Raw genomic sequence first — 14,076 nt, 5'->3', positions numbered from 1 at the left:
AAAGCTGTATTTGTATTGTAAGGGGTGGCAATGGGGGTAAACGGTAGGGGCGGGCATTATTGCTCTGGTGGGCATCTTTATAACAGCAAGTAGATTTTACAGCCTGTAGAGGAAGGACCTGATGCCATTTTTGTTTTGAGAGGAGCCTGTCCATTAAAAAAAAATCTGCAATTCCATGGCAACTTTTTTTTTTTTTCTCAAACCCCCAAGAACATGTTGGACTATTGTGGTTATTGGTGAAGCATAAAGTCCGCCGTATGCATAACATGCCTGTCGGACAAACAATGGTACGGCTTTCCCAAACATGAAGCCCGCAAGGCCTGTGCTTTTGTCCGAGAATCCTAAAGGATCGGAAGTCTGAAATTGGACATGCAAGTTCCTTAATTCCCCCAATAATTGCTCTTTGCCCTCATACACCTTAGACTCGGCTGAACCTTATATATATATAGATATATATATATATCTATCTATCTCTATAGTGTGTATATATCTACCTGACCTCCATATACACATGAACACTCAGTTAGGTTGAGCTTTCATGTATTTTCAACCAGGCGAGAGGGCGATGTCTCTTGGAAGACGCCATTGAAATTCCAAATTCCCATCTCTCCTGCCCCATACACATCAGGTAGTCTGCCGTTCCCGCTCAAATCGTTAGGTTCTGCTGACTTTCATCTAATGTGTATGGGGAACTTAACAGTCCTAAAGATCCAACATGGCCTTGAAGGTGACCATTTCGGAAGACTATCATAATGCATGTGGGAAACTTAGAAACCCCTTTTTGAGTAAATTTTTGTCTTGCAGATGGACAAACAGTGTCTAAATAAAGTTTATTGAAAAAGTTTTGCACGTCGAAGTTGGCTATAGCGACCTCGGCAACCTATAAAGTCCACCAGGACTTTGGTTGCTATGGGTAACGAGGCCTAGTTTACTGATTCCCACTGTGGTCTCTTCAACAAACTTTATGTAAACTACCTGACAACTTTTTTTTTTCAGGGGGCACAACAGTAATTTAATTTTATTTTTTTTTCTTTCAACAAAGTGGACAAATTTTGTTGTCGTTTTCAGGGTTTTTATTTCCTAGATTTATGAGAATAGCCAGTTTAGCGTTAGTGGCCAAATTTGTCCCCTTTGTTGAAACTGTTAAAATGTTCTGCTTTTGTCTCATTTCTAGCAGGAGAAAGTCCTCGAAGCTTTGACTCTCTGGTATCTTATTGACACTGGCCCTTGTGGCTTTTCGTTGTAGTGGAACTACTAGTCCCAGCATTCACTGACAGCTGGAAGCCGCAAGATTTCTGCCCGTGTCGTATTATATTTTGTATATTGTGTTTCTGAGCATTGCTGAATTCTGTTTTTTTCTAGCACTGACCCCCACTCACTGCGACGATCGCGACTTCTGTTCTCACATGCACTCACTGCGCTGACTTCTTTTCCTCCACTAATCCTGTATGTTTTGTCTTCAGGGTCCATCGTACGCTCCGCTTTGAGATCAAATCTGGCCCTTCACCTTCGATGACACGGTGAGTTTGAAGCATTAATGTTGGATCCTGTTTTATGCGATAAAATGTATTCAAGTGAAAAATTAATATAGGGGTCTCGTACGGACCCTGTACGAGACCCCTGCCACACAGAACCCAAACCACACTTTCCATCTATACAGATCCCAAAGTAGGCTCCATCATCTATGTAGATCCAAGATTAGTCCTCCCCCTCCACTCAGCTTTATAGATTCCAGACTAGACCTTCCCGATTTGGCCATCTATCCTGGGCCTAGACTGGACCCATTCCCTTCTTGCATAAACTGGACCCCCCACCTTCCTGCCTATTTATTCTCTGCCTATACTGGACCCTCCCCCTAGTCACCCATCTATACTGGGCCTAGAATGGACTCTCCTCCCTCCCCTTGCCATCCATCTGTCCTAGACTCGATTCTCCCCCTTGCTGTCCTGGGCCTACACTGGACCCTTCCCCTTGCTGCCCAGCTGTCCAGGGCCTAGACTGGACCCTTCCCCTTGCCACCCAGCTGTCATGGGCCTAGACTGGACTCTCCTCCTTACTGCCCATCTATACTGGGCCTAGACTGAATTCTGGACCCTCCTCCCTGTCCTGGGCTTAGACTGGACCCTGCTCCCCACCTGTCCTAGGCCTAGACTGGACCCTTCCCTGCCCAGCTGTCCTGTGCCTAGACTGGACCCTTCCCCTTGCTGCCCAGCTGTCTGTTGCCTAGACTGGACCCTTCCCCCTCGCTTTCCTGGGCCTAGACTGGACCCTTCCCCTTGCTGCCCAGCTGTCTGGGGCCTAGACTGGACCCCCCCCCCAGCTGTCCTGGGCCTAGACTGGACTCTCCTACTTTCTGTCCATCTATGCTGAGCCTAGACTGGTCCCTGCCCCCTCGCCATCCAGCAGTCCTGAACCTAGACTGGACCCTTCCTCTCGCTGCCCAGCTGTCCTAGGCCTAGACTGGATCCTCCCCCCTCATCGCCCAGCTGTCCTGGGCCTAGACTGGACCCTTCCCCTCGCTGTCCAGAGCCTAGACTGGACCCTTCCCTGTGCTGCCCACCTGCCTTGGGCCTAGACTGGACCCCCCCCCCCATTCACCCAGCTGTCCTGGGCCTAGACTGGACTCTCCTACTTGCTGTCCATCTATACTGAGCCTAGACTGGACCCTGCCCCCTCACCGTCCAGCAGTCCTGGGCCTAGACTAGACCCTTCGCCTCGCTGTCCTGGGCCTAGACTGGACCCTCCCCCTCGCTGCCCAGCTGTCCTGGGCCTAGGCTGGACGCTGCCCCCTCGACGACCAGCAGTCCTGGGCCTAGACTGTAACCCTCCCCCTCGCCTCCCAGCTGTCCTGGGCCTAGACTGGACCATCCCCCCTTGCCGACCATCTGTCCTGGGCCTAGACTGGACCCTCCCCCTCGCCGCCCAGCTGTCCTGGGCCTAGACTTAGACCTTCCCCCTCGCCTCCCAGCTGTCCTGGGCCTAGCCTGGACCCTCCCCCTCGCCGCCCAGCTGTCCTAGGCCTAGACTGGACCGTCCCCCCTCGCCTCCCAGCTGTCCTAGGCCTAGACTGGACCGTCCCCCCCCTCACCGACCAGCTGTCCTGGGCCTAGACTGGACCCTCGCCTCCCAGCTGTCCTAGGCCTAGACTGGACCGTCCCCCCCCCCCCCTCACCTCCCAGCTGTCCTAGGCCTAGACTGGACCGTCCCCCCTCGCCGACCAGCTGTCCTAGGCCTAGACTGGACCGTCCCCCCTCGCCTCCCAGCTGTCCTAGGCCTAGACTGGACCGTCCCCCCTCACCGACCAGCTGTCCTGGGCCTAGACTGGACCCTCGCCTCCCAGCTGTCCTAGGCCTAGACTGGACCGTCCCCCCTCGCCGACCAGCTGTCCTGGGCCTAGACTGGACCCTTTCCCCATTAGCTGAACTCCACTCAGAAATTCAGATGTAGCTGCAACAAAAATAGTTATCCTGCTACCCCATAAGTCACACTCCTGGGTATCCAAGAAGCTGAGATATGGGAGCTGTTTGGTCATGGCTTTTCCCTTGGATACAATCTGAATTGATGTTTTGTGGTCTAAAAAAATCAACACTTTACTAAATGTCTTCCTCCATGCCATGCCTACAAGAATCTGAGATATGAGCTGCTGTTGAGGTCCTTGAACTGTGGAGCCATCTTGGCTGTGCTTGGCCTAGCTGTGACATTGTGGACACCGGTAGGAGGCAAAACCCTTATGGTCCAAGAAATCTCAGTATTCCCTAGATGATGGACAGCTGACCAATGCATGTCTACATTGGGAACCCAACAGCTCCTTGTACCTCCGCTTCCGGAAGACCCTTATGAAGTGTACCAGGTTGATGGACCCTAATAATACACATTGGTGTGGGATAATTTCTGATACCTGCAACGATTTTGTACCGACTTCCCGATGTGTTAGCTGCGGTACGTTTTCCGCTTTCTGGTGGATTCCCATTTACCTGCTCGATTCCAGGCTCTCTTTCAGCATCCTGGAGATTTTCTGGGCATGCGTTACAGGATCAGAGCCACATAAGTTATGTCGTTTGCAATCCGCCCTGGTAATGATAAGCCGTCAGATACATTGGCCTCTACTAAAGAGCCCGACAAAGTGGCATCTGGGGAGGCCACATCTATTTAGTGCTACAATACCTTCTTAAGGAGTCTTCTCTGCCAGTTTGAAGCTTTTAAGATGACTTTTAGCCCTAAAGGCCTCCTCGAAAATGGTTGTCCATAACCAGTTAAAGCGGTTTTCACAAAATCAAAGGTTGTCTCCTATATATAAAATAGAAGAATAATCCAGCAGTCTCTTAGACAATGATTGGTGCGGCAGTTAAACAGGTATTCTCATCTCCAAGATCCTATCCCAATATGTAGGAGGTGTAGTAATTATAATAGCAAATACCCCTAAATAGAAATGTAGTATAGTTATTCTGATGAGCGATGTTGATTACCCCATGTGCAGGGCATTGCAGTAGCTTAGGTATCCGTGGTGGTAACCATAACTATGGATACTTAAGCTACAGCAGTGCCCTGCACATGGGGTAAGTGACATAGCGAGTCAGAAGAACTATACCACATTTCTTATTGGGGTATATGCTAATATTATTATTATTACACCTACTACATATTGGGATAGTATCTTTGAGATGGAAATACCGCTTTTAAGCATGCGCAACTCCATTCCATTCATGGCGAGCCTGTTCCTGGGTACTACTCTCAGGATTTCTGGGGATCCCAGTGGCTGGACCCATAACGATTGGTATATTATCCTACCATCTCTAAGGCTATGTGCACACGCTAGCGTTTTTAAACGCTCAGGAAAAGGATCCCCTTCCCAGAAATCGCGCGTCTTTTTCCGCGCGTTTTTTGACGCGATGTTGACGCGTTTTTGATGCGTTTTTTGACACGCGATTTCTGGGATCATTGGGGATGGCTAAAAATGCTCAGCAATGCGGAAATTAATGAGCATGCTGCGAAGACCAACCCTACTAGCGGTGTGAGGGTTGGTCTTCAATGTTGGTCCTGCAATGGTGGTTTTCATGTTTGTGCTAGACCTTGCTTGGTGCCGCTGTGTCCATTATAGCGTACATGATCGACCAATGACCTAGTCAGACATCTTTATATTTCATAAGACCCCAAAAGGCCTAAATAAATTCTCAAAAGACAAAACCTGAATGTGTAAAGAAGTCCCACTGGTCTAGAAACTTACATGAGCCGGCCCCAATTCTAAGAATTCTTCCACATTTGGTGGAGATTGCGGGCCTTCTGTGACTTGGAGCAAGTGGTGACAAATAGGATTCACAGTCTTCGACTAGAAAATAGTGAAAGAATCGGGATATCTTTTGCTCATAGTTTTATATCTATAGTATATTCTTTTTTGACCTACCTTTTTCCAGTCCTTCTTTGGCATGGTCAATGTAAAGAGACCAAAAACTGGATTATCACTAGATTGAGCTTTTTTTGAGCTTTCTGAAAGGGCTGACATGTCACAAGGGGGAGAATGGGGAGAGGCTTTTGTTACAGGCAAGCCTCTAATTGGTAGATTGAACTAAGGGGCGCAATTAAACCCCACACCCTTCCCTTACCCCTCAAAGTTATTTGGGTCCATCCTGAAAATTTAGGTCCCTTTTAAGGACCCTCAAAAGGTTCAAGCAGACAATTTGAGATCTGGGATTGGTCCTCTGTATGTTGAGGGTGACTCCCGATAACTTCACTTGTGCTTCCACCTGAGTTCGTCACGTACTCGTTATGTCACACGTGTTTGCGACACTTCTCGGAGACTTGTGAAAGTTTTAATGTAAAGGAGAAGTGTTTGTACCGTCTGTTTCTGAGAAAAAAAGAAGTCGCCGCCGTTATGGGAAAAAGGGGGTTGATGCTCTGCGGCAGAGACGGACGCTCTGCAGGCTTCTTGGAAAAAGTTAACTGAAAAGCTCTTCGTCAGCTGTATGGGGCAAACCCCTTTATTAAGACAACCTCCAATAACCTTTCTATCTATGACTCTTCAAAATCTAGCGCTGTCTATGGTACAGTCACATGGGGGGCAAAAAAATCAAAAGTTCCCGTCTTAGTCACCGCTTTCCCTCGGATACTATTTTGAGGGAGACTGTTCTGGGACTATTTATAATCGTAGCTATTTTAGTTCCAGCCAAGTTTTTTTTTTTTTTTTTTTAAGTATTTTAGGAATAGTGATCCGTTCGGGTCGTGAGTTGCGTTATGACTGGATGACGCTTTCGTCCTCCTACGGCCCCCTCTGTGGCGTGGAGAAAGGGGAACAGAATGTCTCGCCTCTCACCGTGCAGACGGTATACCAAGTGATCTCATGTGGCGTAAATAGATGTGTCGATCTTTGGGCTTATCGCCACAAAACACGTCTGTAAAATACAGCTCCGAGCCCCCCGCTTCCTAAACTTCTCCCACATTTCTTTCTACCCCCCCTTTTAAATACTTGCCTGTCTCGCTTCCCTTTCTGCGTATCCTCCCTGCTTCTTCCCGTCTTTGTCTACCCCCCCAGTACTATCTCGCGTTTCCTCCTCCTCCCCAAATTCAACCCCCAACTCGTGCTGGTCCCCTCGTTTCTCTCCCCGCCTCTCGCCCCCCTATCTTCTGCTTGCTTTTCTCTCAGAAACTTCTTCCTGACGCTCTCCCTCCTCCCACATCTGTCTCTTTCGAAGCTCTCCCCCTCCATTCTTTCTTTTCCTCGTTCTCCTTTGTCTCTCTCTCCCCTCTCGTCCCTTCCTCTGTGTTTCTCTGATGTCACTTCCTTCCCCCTCTCCTAACACTGTAGTCTTCTCATGTCTCACTGTATGTATGGAGGCGACATTCCCCCCACCTTAAGCCCCCAACGTCGTAGTCATTCGCTCAGACACCTGCCTACACTACTGCCCAGAGGTCGTTGAACGCCCCTTGAGATCCTCCTCGCACAATCCAACTTCAGTCCTTCGAGTCTTAAGATTCCTATAAACCCCCTTTTGACTCAACCCTCAGGGGTCTACAGAAGGTCCTACTCGTAAAGATCTGTCTATTCAAACTCATCGATCACGATCAAACATTCTCCAGATCCGAAGACTCTTCTCACATATTTCATCTCACGGTTGACCACGAACGCCAAACTTTTTCTTAATTTTTGTTTTTTTTTCAGTCTGATCATAAGACTTGGGTGATCCCTTAGTTCCAACAAGAAGTCGTTTTGTACGTGGTGTAGTAACGCGGGATAACACCGGTGGTGACCGACCGTCCGAATGATTTGAGCTTCCCTCTAACGACAGATCTTCCATGCTCTGCTGGCTCGTCGGCGCGCTCTCGTAACCCGCGCCGTCAAAAATAAGTTTATGTTGTCGACTGTTGTCAGTGGTTGACTCGTTTCTACCTTAAATGTTTTAAGCACAGTCCGTTCCACCTTTAAAAAAAAACGAAAAAAAAAAACGAAGAGTGGGCCGGGTGTGGGAGTGGTGTGTGGTCAGGGAATCCCGGGTGGGTGTGTGTCTTGGGGTTGTAGTGACATCATCAGTGTCCCTTTAAACTTGACTCTGGGGAGAGATGGCGGAGGTGAGGGAAGGCGGAGCTTGGTGGGGGAAGAAGAGCGTGAGAGAACAAACGATAAACTCATAATGAGCAACCTCGCAGTCAGGAGCGAGCGGGACTGTGCTGGAACCACGGCGGCACTGCTCTGAAGTCTGTCGCCTTGTCTTTACCGGTAGCTGGCCGTCACTTACAACTTGTCCAGGCGGAGTGTGGGGAGCGGGGTACTAAACTGCGTTTGAAGACCTTCTGTGGCAGCTGTCTCTTTGTCCTGAAGGTGAGTGACAGCTGAGTTCTTGGCTTGTGTTCACACAGTGCGCTACTCTTGGGTTATGCAGTCAGTCGGACTCGCTTAGGGTATCACAACTTTGACCTGTCTCATTCATTCCTCTCTCTGAAGTACTCACAGTCTCTTGCACTTGCTCGATATATTTCCGTCTCTTTACACAGCTTTTCCTACAGCTCACACTTTGTGCCCCCTCCTCTCTCCTTCCTGATTTTAGCCTGACTTGCCTTGTCTGTCACTTCCTTTGTCTAGCAGTCTCTGATCCGCGTCTCATTGTCCGCATCTCTCGCCCTTCTGGCTGTCTGTCTCTCACATGCCTAACCGGTTTCGTCTGTGCAGTCTACTTGTCACCAGCTGCCTCTTTCCGTTGGTGTCTCGCTCCCCCCCCCTGCCGTTGTGTTGAGCACGCGCTCTCGCGCACACAATGTCGCTCTTCTGTGTCGTTGTACGGTCATGTGATCGCCTCTCAGTTTTTACTAACCCCTTGTCCGCCAGTCGCCATTCATTCCGTGGGCCGGCCTTCTGCCCAGCTACAAGTATTAACCCCTCACACTTACCGAGGGTTCGTCTACGAAAAACACGCCGATGACGCACTGGGGAAGCCCCGACCAAACATTGTGTGTGGGCGGAGGGGATGATACGGGAAAATTAAGGGGAATGCAGACTTATTATTTTATTTTTTTAAAAAAAACTTTAGTGACTGATACGGTGTATATACAGGTCCGGATCTGTGCTGTGTGTGTATATACAGGTCACGGTGTGGTAGTGTATATACCTGATCTGTGTGTATATACAGGTCACGGTGTAGTAGTGTATATACCGGATCTGTGTGTGTATATACAGGTCACGGTGTAGTAGTGTATATACCTGATCTGGGCTGTGTGTATATACAGGTCACGGTGTAGTAGTGTATATACCGGATCTGTGTGTGTATATACAGGTCACGGTGTAGTAGTGTGTATATGCAGGTCACGGTGTAGTAGCGTATATACCGGATCTGGGCCGTGTGTATATACAGGTCACGGTGTAGTAGTGTATATACCTTATCTGGGCCGTGTGTATATACAGGTCACGGTGTAGTAGTGTATATACCGGATCTGTGTGTGTATATACAGGTCACGGTGTAGTAGTGTGTATATGCAGGTCACGGTGTAGTAGCGTATATACCGGATCTGGGCCGTGTGTATATACAGGTCACGGTGTAGTAGTGTATATACCTTATCTGGGCCGTGTGTATATACAGGTCATGGTGTAGTAGTGTATATACCGGATCTGTGTGTGTATATACAGGTCACGGTGTAGTAGTGTGTATATGCAGGTCACGGTGTAGTAGCGTATATACCGGATCTGGGCCGTGTGTATATACAGGTCACGGTGTAGTAGTGTATATACCGGATCTGTGTGTGTATATACAGGTCGCGGTGTAGTAGTGTGTATATGCAGGTCACGGTGTAGTATTGTATATACCGGATCTGGGCCGTGTATATACAGGTCACGGTGTGGTAGTGTATATACCGGATCTGGGCCGTGTATATACAGGTCACGGTGTGGTAGTGTATATACCGGATCTGGGCCGTGTATATACAGGTCACGGTGTGGTAGTGTATATACCGGATCTGGGCCGTGTATATACAGGTCACGGTGTGGTAGTGTATATACCGGATCTGGGCCATGTGTATATACAGGTCACGGTGTGGTAGTGTATATACCTGATCTGGGCCATGTGTATATACAGGTCACGGTGTGGTAGTGTATATACCGGATCTGGGCCGTTTATATACAGGTCACGGTGTGGTGGTGTGCATATACCGGATCTGGGCCGTGTGTATATACAGGTCACGGTGTAGTAGTGTATACACTGGATCTGGATGCCGTGTGTGTATATACAGGTCACGGTGTAGTAGTGTATATACTGTATCTGTGTGTGTATACACGTCACGGTGTAGTAGTGTATATACTGTATCTGTGTATATCCAGGTCACGGTGTGGTAGTGTATATACTGTATCTGTGTGGGAATATATAGGTCACGGTGTAGTAGTGTATATACTGTATCTGTGTGTGTATATCCAGGTCACGGTGTAGTAGTGTATATACTGTATCTGTGTGTGTATATCCAGGTCACGGTGTAGTAGTGTATATACTGTATCTGTGTGTGTATATCCAGGTCACGGTGTAGTAGTGTATATACTGTATCTGTGTGTATATCCAGGTCACGGTGTAGTAGTGTATATACTGTATCTGTGTGTGTATATCCAGGTCACGGTGTAGTAGTGTATATACCGGATCTGTGTGTATATCCAGGTCACGGTGTAGTAGTGTATATACTGGATCTGTGTGTATATCCAGGTCACGGTGTAGTAGTGTATATACTGTATCTGTGTGTATATCCAGGTCACGGTGTAGTAGTGTATATATTGTATCTGTGTGTATATCCAGGTCACGGTGTAGTAGTGTATATACTGTATCTGTGTGTATATCCAGGTCACGGTGTAGTAGTGTATATACTGTATCTGTGTGTATATACAGGTCACGGTGTAGTAGTGTATATACTGTATCTGTGTGTGTATATACAGGTCACGGTGTAGTAGTGTATATACTGTATCTGTGTGTATATCCAGGTCACGGTGTAGTAGTGTATATACTGTATCTGTGTGTGTATATCCAGGTCACGCTGTAATAGTGTAAATACTGTATCTGTGTGTATATCCAGGTCACGGTGTAGTAGTGTATATACTGTATCTGTGTGTATATCCAGGTCACGGTGTGGTAGTGTATATACTGTATCTGTGTATATCCAGGTCACGGTGTGGTAGTGTATATACCGGATCTGTGTGTATATCCAGGTCACGGTGTGGTAGTGTATATACCGTATCTGTGTGTATATCCAGGTCACGGTGTAGTAGTGTATATACTGTATCTGTGTGTATATCCAGGTCACGGTGTAGTAGTGTATATACTGTATCTGTGTGTATATCCAGGTCACGGTGTAGTAGTGTATATACTGTATCTGTGTGTATATCCAGGTCACGCTGTAATAGTGTATATACTGTATCTGTGTATATATCCAGGTCACGGTGTGGTAGTGTATATACTGTATCTGTGTATATCCAGGTCACGGTGTGGTAGTGTATATACTGTATCTGTGTGTATATCCAGGTCACGGTGTAGTAGTGTATATACTGTATCTGTGTATATCCAGGTCACGGTGTAGTAGTGTATATACTGTATCTGTGTGTATATCCAGGTCACGGTGTAGTAGTGTATATACTGTATCTGTGTGTATATCCAGGTCACGGTGTAGTAGTGTATATACTGTATCTGTGTGTATATCCAGGTCACGGTGTAGTAGTGTATATACTGTATCTGTGTATATCCAGGTCACGGTGTGGTAGTGTATATACTGTATCTGTGTGTGTATATACAGGTCACGGTGTAGTAGTGTATATACTGTATCTGTGTATATCCAGGTCACGCTGTAGTAGTGTATATACTGTATCTGTGTGTGTATACAGGTCACGCTGTAGTAGTGTATATACTGTATCTGTGTGTGTATACAGGTCACGCTGTAGTAGTGTATATACTGTATCTGTGTGTGTATATACAGGTCACGGTGTAGTAGTGTATATACTGTATCTGTGTGTATATCCAGGTCACGGTGTAGTAGTGTATATACTGTATCTGTGTGTATATCCAGGTCACGGTGTAGTAGTGTATATACTGTATCTGTGTGTGTATATACAGGTCACGGTGTAGTAGTGTATATACTGTATCAGTGTGTATATCCAGGTCACGCTGTAGTAGTGTATATACTGTATCTGTGTGTGTATACAGGTCACGGTGTAGTAGTGTATATACTGTGTGTGTGTATACAGGTCACGGTGTAGTAGTGTATATACTGTATCTGTGTATATCCAGGTCACGGTGTGGTAGTGTATATACTGTATCTGTGTGTATATCCAGGTCACGGTGTAGTAGTGTATATACTGTATCTGTGTGTATATCCAGGTCACGCTGTAGTAGTGTATATACTGTATCTGTGTGTGTATATCCAGGTCACGGTGTAGTAGTGTATATACTGTATCTGTGTGTATATCCAGGTCACGGTGTAGTAGTGTATATACTGTATCTGTGTGTATATCCAGGTCACGGTGTAGTAGTGTATATACTGTATCTGTGTGTATATCCAGGTCACGGTGTAGTAGTGTATATACTGTATCTGTGTATATCCAGGTCACGGTTAGTAGTGTATATACTGTATCTGTGTGTATATCCAGGTCACAGTGTAGTAGTGTATATACTGTATCTGTGTGTATATCCAGGTCACGGTGTAGTAGTGTATATACTGTATCTGTGTGTATATCCAGGTCACGCTGTAGTAGTGTATATACTGTATCTGTGTGTATATCCAGGTCACGCTGTAGTAGTGTATATACTGTATCTGTGTGTATATCCAGGTCACGCTGTAGTAGTGTATATACTGTATCTGTGTATATCCAGGTCACGGTGTGGTAGTGTATATACTGTATCTGTGTGTATATCCAGGTCACGGTGTAGTAGTGTATATACTGTATCTGTGTGTATATCCAGGTCACGGTGTAGTAGTGTATATACTGTATCTGTGTATATCCAGGTCACGGTGTAGTAGTGTATATACTGTATCTGTGTGTATATCCAGGTCACGCTGTAGTAGTGTATATACTGTATCTGTGTATATCCAGGTCACGCTGTAGTAGTGTATATACTGTATCTGTGTATATCCAGGTCACGGTGTGGTAGTGTATATACTGTATCTGTGTGTGTATATACAGGTCACGGTGTAGTAGTGTATATACTGTATCTGTGTGTGTATACAGGTCACGCTGTAGTAGTGTATATACTGTATCTGTGTATATCCAGGTCACGGTGTGGTAGTGTATATACTGTATCTGTGTGTATATCCAGGTCACGGTGTAGTAGTGTATATACTGTATCTGTGTGTATATCCAGGTCACGGTGTAGTAGTGTATATACTGTATCTGTGTATATCCAGGTCACGGTGTAGTAGTGTATATACTGTATCTGTGTGTATATCCAGGTCACGCTGTAGTAGTGTATATACTGTATCTGTGTATATCCAGGTCACGCTGTAGTAGTGTATATACTGTATCTGTGTATATCCAGGTCACGGTGTGGTAGTGTATATACTGTATCTGTGTGTGTATATACAGGTCACGGTGTAGTAGTGTATATACTGTATCTGTGTGTGTATACAGGTCACGCTGTAGTAGTGTATATACTGTATCTGTGTATATCCAGGTCACGGTGTGGTAGTGTATATACTGTATCTGTGTATATCCAGGTCACGGTGTGGTAGTGTATATACTGTATCTGTGTGTGTATCCAGGTCACGCTGTAGTAGTGTATATACTGTATCTGTGTGTGTATCCAGGTCACGGTGTGGTAGTGTATACACCGGATCTGGATGCCGTCTTGTGTATACAGGTCACGGCGTAGGCATGGGTCTCCATGGTTACTGATCACACGCCCTGTGTGTAGTTTGTAAATATCATCAGGTCTTGGCCAGAAGTCTGCGGCTGAATGAAATACAGGGCGAGTTATCGGTCCGGTCTGTGTTCGCTGAGTGTAGTCATCGTCGTGTCTGTACCTGTCAGGCGGTAGTCATCATCTTCCCATAATCTGAAGAACGGAGAGGAAGTTTCCCAGTCCCCGAGTCTCTGTTGTTTTTATCCCCCCACCCCAGGGAATGGTTAATGAGCGCACACGTGTCTGAGTGTAGTGAGTGGCGGGTGACGCACCGGAGGTGTACGGCGAGAGCTGCGCCGCGTCACCGAGTGTGACCACCGGGAAGCTGAGTCAGCGAGTGTGGGCAGACGTGTCCTCATACAGCGAGTACACCCCACACACCCCAGAGCCGGCCGTCACCCGTATCACCCTGCAGGGGGTGGGGCATTCTTTAGAGCCCGCCATGACCTTTCTCAGGGCGTTCAGGGAGTCCGCACTCTCTCATGATATCCTCCATGTATCCGGCTTGCACGGTAATACAATTTGTTGGTCGCCCCCTGGTGTCTGCAGTGGGGATCTCATTATAGTCCTGTGTATTTTTTTTTCTTTGCACTGCCCTCTAGTGTCTGCTAGTGAGAAGACGCCTCGCTCACCTTCTTTTCCTTTCTTCCGCAGACTTTTTTGGTGATCGAGGAAATGCTGCTGCCCCCGCTGCCTCTGCACCTCCACCTGTGAAGCCCCTCGGATTGAAACG

General features: G+C 47.0%; 1 protein-coding gene across 7 annotated transcripts in view; it reads left to right on the top strand.

Moving 5' to 3' along the window:
- KDM6B (lysine demethylase 6B) overlaps positions 1-14,076 on the top strand; it is a 128,567-nt gene that overhangs the window by 88,436 nt on the left and 26,055 nt on the right. For all 7 annotated transcript variants that reach the window (XM_073547049.1, XM_073547045.1, XM_073547046.1 and 4 more), the window contains 2 exons: positions 1,464-1,520; positions 13,998-14,076. The gene's annotated coding sequence lies outside the window, so the exon portion shown is untranslated. The remainder of the gene's footprint in view (positions 1-1,463; positions 1,521-13,997) is intronic.

The sequence above is a fragment of the Dendrobates tinctorius genome, unplaced genomic scaffold, assembly GCF_039654945.1.
Source record: "Dendrobates tinctorius isolate UK_male_01 unplaced genomic scaffold, ASM3965494v1 ptg000151l, whole genome shotgun sequence".
Taxonomy (NCBI): domain Eukaryota; kingdom Metazoa; phylum Chordata; class Amphibia; order Anura; family Dendrobatidae; genus Dendrobates; species Dendrobates tinctorius.
Note: the sequence above shows the minus strand (reverse complement) of the source record. Positions and strands in the feature narration are given on the sequence as shown.